This window comes from Heterodontus francisci, chromosome 31, assembly GCF_036365525.1.
Source record: "Heterodontus francisci isolate sHetFra1 chromosome 31, sHetFra1.hap1, whole genome shotgun sequence".
Lineage (NCBI taxonomy): Eukaryota > Metazoa > Chordata > Chondrichthyes > Heterodontiformes > Heterodontidae > Heterodontus > Heterodontus francisci.
In genome coordinates, this window is record NC_090401.1 from 49,773,146 (window position 1) to 49,779,041 (window position 5,896).

Below are 5,896 nucleotides of genomic sequence, written 5' to 3' on the forward strand. Positions count from 1 at the left end.
CTACAATCTTGAAGGTAATGTCCTCTAATATGAAGCATTGTAATTTGATAAGACATTAACTGATTCATGTCAATGATGTGATAACCTGCTCTTATATAATTAAATCTTAATTCAAAATTTAAAAAAACTTTGCAAAAGTTCTCTGCATTTTGGATATTAGCTGTTGCACTGTACAATTGCTCAGTGTCAAAAAGGTCAGAAGTCAGGCAACTAGGGTTACAACATTATAACCTTATATCTAATTCTGCATTCAGTGACACTTTGCTAGAAGTGTAGGGTCGCCATTAGTCCAAATATCTCAATCCCTATTAAAAGGTGGTCAGCGTTTTGCTCATTTCTAATAGTTGATCCTACTCGTGTTGTGGGGTGGGGGCCGTGGGGGAGGAGAAATAAATGCAAAAAAGTCAAGCGAACACTGGTTCAAGCTAGTGAATAGCAAATTCGGGACTGATATCAGGAAGTTTTTCTCACACTGATCAACACATGGAATGGAATGTGAGCTAGAGAGGTAGAGCCCAAAACCCTGCTATCAACTGGCGATTGCAATGGTGGGTGTGGTAGTTAGACCGAGATGAAACAGGATGGTGGAATGGCCTCCTTATCCTTAATCATATGGTGGATTAACTGAGTACAGTAGTGCTAATATTGATTTATTTATAGGTTGCAAAGCTTTTAACTTGTGTTTATGTTCACCCACTTGGCTGCTGTGGGAATGCATGCAGACATTTGAAAAGGAAAGCAGTTAACTGATAATGGATCCAAAAGCAGAGGATGCCCACGAAGACGATAAGGAAAATATTGTTTATACTCTGCTGACTGGAATATTTTCTAAAGTATGATGGTTATATAGTCAAATCAACAAAACGTTGCTTCTCACTCATTCCAATGAATAGTGGAGTGACAGGCTGCAAACAGATGCGGATGGGAATCCTTTCTTCCTTATTCTAGGCATTGGAGCAGAAATCCAATGAATATAAATTTGTAGCCATCAACAGTAATAACTCCATGATTTCAGAGGACTTGTATGAGGCATTTAGGAAGTTTATTTTACATTATTTCCATTTTTCTGGCTAAAGTATATATGGAATATTAGAGCTGAACATTTAATTCTGGTGCATCATTTGAGAATAATACTTTGCTAATTCTCAACATATCCTTTCAGGAAAGGAAAATGTCAATTTCTTAATGCCGTGTCTTTCAAAGTATCCTATGGGGTAGATTCTCATGTCTGCTGGAGTGACAGGCTGGTGCAGTGGATCACACGGCCCTGCCAGATTACAGCGAAGGTAGTAAAGATGAAAATATACCCCAGTAATACCATCACTTAAAAAAACATTTTCAATAATACAAAATTTTAAAAGATGTTTAAGTATCCTTCATGTAGCTATCTGCACCTGGAAATTTCAATTGTGCCACTGTACTGTCAGATGTGGGGCTGGGTGGGACTTCTGCCTATCAGTCTAACCCTGGTGTTCAATATCTCTCAAACACAGGTGGGGTCATTTTCCTAAAGGAGAAGGTACCTGAGCCATTTACGCCATGCCCTGGGTATCTACCAGTGGGCATAGGGAGGCAGCTGCTCCTTCTCGTCATTGCACTTTGCTAATGGCAATTGATCTCTCGGGGAAATAGCACTGAATCATAAAATGTTATAGCACGGAAGGAGGCCATTTGGTCCATGTCTGTATCAGCTCTTTAAAAAAGCTATTCAATTAGTCCCTCTCCCTGGCTCCCCATAGCTCTAATTTTTGTTCTTCAAGTTTTTATTTAGTTCCCCTTTGAAAGTTGCTATTAAATCTGCTTCCACCACCCTGTCAGGCAGTGCATTTCAGAACATCATAACTGGCTGCATTTTAAAAAAAAAAAATCCTCATTGCCTCTGATTATTTTGTCATTCATCTTAAATCTGTAGCCTCTGGTTACTGATCCTTCTACCATTGGAACCAATAAATAATCATAGTTTTGAACACCTCTATCAAATCTCCACTTCACCTTCTGTGCGCTAAGGACAATCCCAACTTGTCTAACCGCATTACTGAAGCATTCCGTCCCTGGTACTATTGTAGTAAATCTCTTCTGCACCCTGGTGGGTCCTCTTGTAGGCTTAGCTCTATACTGAGTGGAACTGATAGAATTTATGGGATTTCCCATCTGAAAACTCTTCCTCACCGTATTGTTTCTTACTGTGATACATGAGTGGGGTGCAGCCTGTGAGGGGAGAAAGTGCCTTTACCTGCTCGATCGGAACTTTTGAATGTGGCCAGAAAGGGGTGGAAACAGGTTCTGCCCTAAATTCCTTTCTTCCCCCGACCCCCTCCACCTGCCTGCATAATCTCTGCACCACCACTGGCAGGAGGGTGTAATTAAAGCATAAAGATTACACAGGTGGTTCCACTAAAAGGTCGACATAGGAACTTACAATACAAATATAAAAATAAGACTATTACTTAGAATAGAGACTGAATTATATCTGCACACCTTTGCATACTAACCTCATGTCACTGAAGATGACACTTGGTTTTGACTCCCCATGCACAATGGCATGGGAGATCAATGCGTGGTCCAATAAATACCTTGGTAGTAAATGGATCTTTAGTGAAGCTGAGGAACTGATTGCCTACTCAGTCAGTTGGAATCAGGTTAGCCCTTGCAGAACCAGTGGTAACTGGGGAAGAAAAGGGGTATTTATTACATTCCCCAAAAAAAGGCAGACATTGCCTTTGAGCAACATAAGCTACAACACTTTTGCTGATGAGCTTTTTTGAATGTGCTTCAAAATTTGTCATGTCCACTTTGTGTCTGTAAAAATCAAGCTGTATTTTTTTTAATGGTAGACAGTGACCTCTGCTGGTGAAATGTTAGTCTAGTATTCTTATCAATTTGTTGGGCTTGTTCCTAATATTTTAAACAAATATTCTAAAAATTTTGGCAATGTATATCCAATTAATTTATATATTTTTAAATTGGCTTTTAATACCTTTTATTTGTATAAACTTACATTGTGAAATGGCTATGTGGTTTTCTATAGTGTAGCTCCCAATAATGCTATCATTTTATAATTGAGAGGCACTTCTGATGGTGGGATGGGGGTGGGGAGAAAGCAATAAAAATGGTGTTGGTGTAGTTTACTAAGTGCATGGGACTTTTATAAAAATTTTCTACTCTCCTGAGAGTAATTATTCGTCTGATGTGCCACATGTGTCTTTTAAGTTTATTTAACATTGTGTCAATTGGATGCTATTCCAATAACTGAAAAGCGTGGTTAAATAACTGAAGTAGAAATTAACTGCCATTAGCTGTACTCACTTGGGAAGATCAAAAATAACTTTGATTTTCCTTTGGCTTAAGCCACAAGCCCTCAATCACATAAATCAGTGAAAGGAAGCTTGGATTGTATTGCTTGGAAATCAGATGAAAAGTAAATTATTTTGGTAAGTAGAAAGATCAGCTGATAGACTATCAAGACTGTACTATCTGACTCTACCACCGGTGCAATCCATAGTGAAGAAAGTGGTTTGTTTTCAAAAATTTTATGAACTTTTATTATATTGATGGAAGAATCACTGATTCCAGTGGACTTGTAGCCCTGAGACCTATCACTTTGATCTGTGCTTGATAAATATTGGATTCATGTGATACATTTGTGATTATTTTCTTTTTGTCAATTTTCCTATGTTGGGGAATGGGATATGGGGCATAATCTGGTTTTTAAAAAAGGATTGTTAGAAATTCTGCAAGCTGTAATTACTGAATCTGAACTGTCACTATTAAAATTTTGGATGAATTTTGTGCTCAACGTGAAGAATTTTGGGGCTGATAAATGGAGCATCTTCCCATTTTTGATTCCCATGTCACCAGCAATTCCTGCCTTACAAAATACAGCCCCCTCCACTCTACCTAATAATTTTCTGTAGGTCACACCTCCCTGTTGTATCAGTGATTTATTTTTCTCCATTTCATAGAGAGAGAGAGAGAACGCCTCACTTTGTCGTTTTGGACTGCATTGAAACTCTGATTCCAGCAGTGAAAAGGATAATCAACTACTGACATTTTGTAGTGCACAGTCTGTAATAGTTGGGCAACTGACTCTGCTCAATTTTGGCAACAAGTTTGGAAAACATTCCATTTGTTTGTATTAAATATTTGACATGGATGTATTGCACAAATATTGCTATAAACATTTATTCAGTTACTTTATTGACCCAAAGACACTAAAATCTTAACGTCTTTAAAATTGTAAATTGATATGTAATGGTATTTTATGTACAGATGGTAATATGATTCCATTATTTCCATGATTTCCCCTTCAAGTAATTGTCCAATTCCCTTTTTAAATTTACTATTGAATTTGCTTCCACTGCTCTTTCAGGCAGGGTATTCCGGATCATAACAAATCATTTGGCAACCATTATACTGATGCAACTCATTACACCAATCAGCTGCCTTTGCCACTTCCCTCCCTTCCCCAGCCAACCGGGGGGAACTTCCTCTAAGGTTCTCTCCTGTCGTAGCCCTGAACTGTATCTTTCTCTAGTTTCTCTCCTCTCATGCCCTTTCTGAACTCATCTTGTCTATGAGATTGACCTCCTGCTCTCGACCTTATTCCCACTAAACTGATCACCCAACTTCCCTACCTCGCTCCCATGTTAGCTGACATTATTGGTGTTCTCTCCTCAGGTTCTGTCCCGTTCTTCAGGTCTGCTGTCACCACCCCTGTCCTCAAAACAACCCTTGACCCCTCCGTCCTGGCAATCTACCGACCCATCTCCAAGCTCCCTTTCCTCTCCAAAGCTCTTGAAGTTGTTGCTTCAGAAATTAGTGTCTATCACAAAGTGCTTTACAGCCAATGAAATACTTTTAAAGTTGTTACGACGGCTTGCTCAAGTCAAAGCCCCCAATCAAAATATACGATTCTGATTGTCCCTCCACAGATTGTCTAACATTTTAAACTTTCTAAATTAAAGAAAGACCCAGCCAAATTGTACTGTCTATTAACCCCTGAATGAGGCTAACCAAACCAGGTGTCTTTAGATTGCTAATTAAACAGTTAATTTGTTAAAACTAAATTCTTAATGGTGTTTAAGATATAAACAACATTTAAAATAGAAAAATTAGTGTCCTTGCGTATTTACGCTCTTGTCGAAGTGAAATCTTCCAATGTGGAATAGTGCAAGGTTGCTTGAAGTCCTCACAGCTGTCTGATGGGGGGGGGGGGGGAAAAAAAGGTTCTTCGACAGAAGAAAAGTCTTGTCTAATTCAGCGGTTGAATTGATGCTCTTCTTTTCCAGTTCAGTTGTTAAAGGAATTGGTTATTTTGTTTGAAGAAATTAATCTGGTTTGACATCAGAATTCTCGGAGTATAATAAATAGGGTTTAAATAAAATGAGAGAAAGCTCTCATTTCCTTCAGTATATGGTGGTCCAGCTGTCTGTCTGTCTCTCGAAAGCCAGTATTTTCAGCTAGTTTTAAACATCCATTGGCAACAATGTATTTCGTGTCCTTGTTCGCTGACAGTATCCCAGTAACGAGAATGCATTTTATTTATTTTTTTAATTTATTTTTATTTAGAGATCCAGCATTGAAACGGGCTCTTCGGCCCACCGAGTCTGTGCCGACCAACAAGCACCCATTTATACTAACCCTGCAGTAATCCCATAATCCCTACCACTTACCTACACTAAGGTAAATTGGCCATTGTAAATTTCCCCATCAACCTGCAAGTCTTTGGCTGTGGGAGGAAACCGCAGGACCTGGCGAAAACCCACGCGGTCACAGGGAGAACTTGCAAACTCAGCACAGGCAGTACCAGAATCGAACCCGGTCCTTGAAGCTGTGAGGCTGCGGTGCTAACCACCGCCGCATTATTTGACTCAGTCGCGGGAGCTTGCTGCCTTAA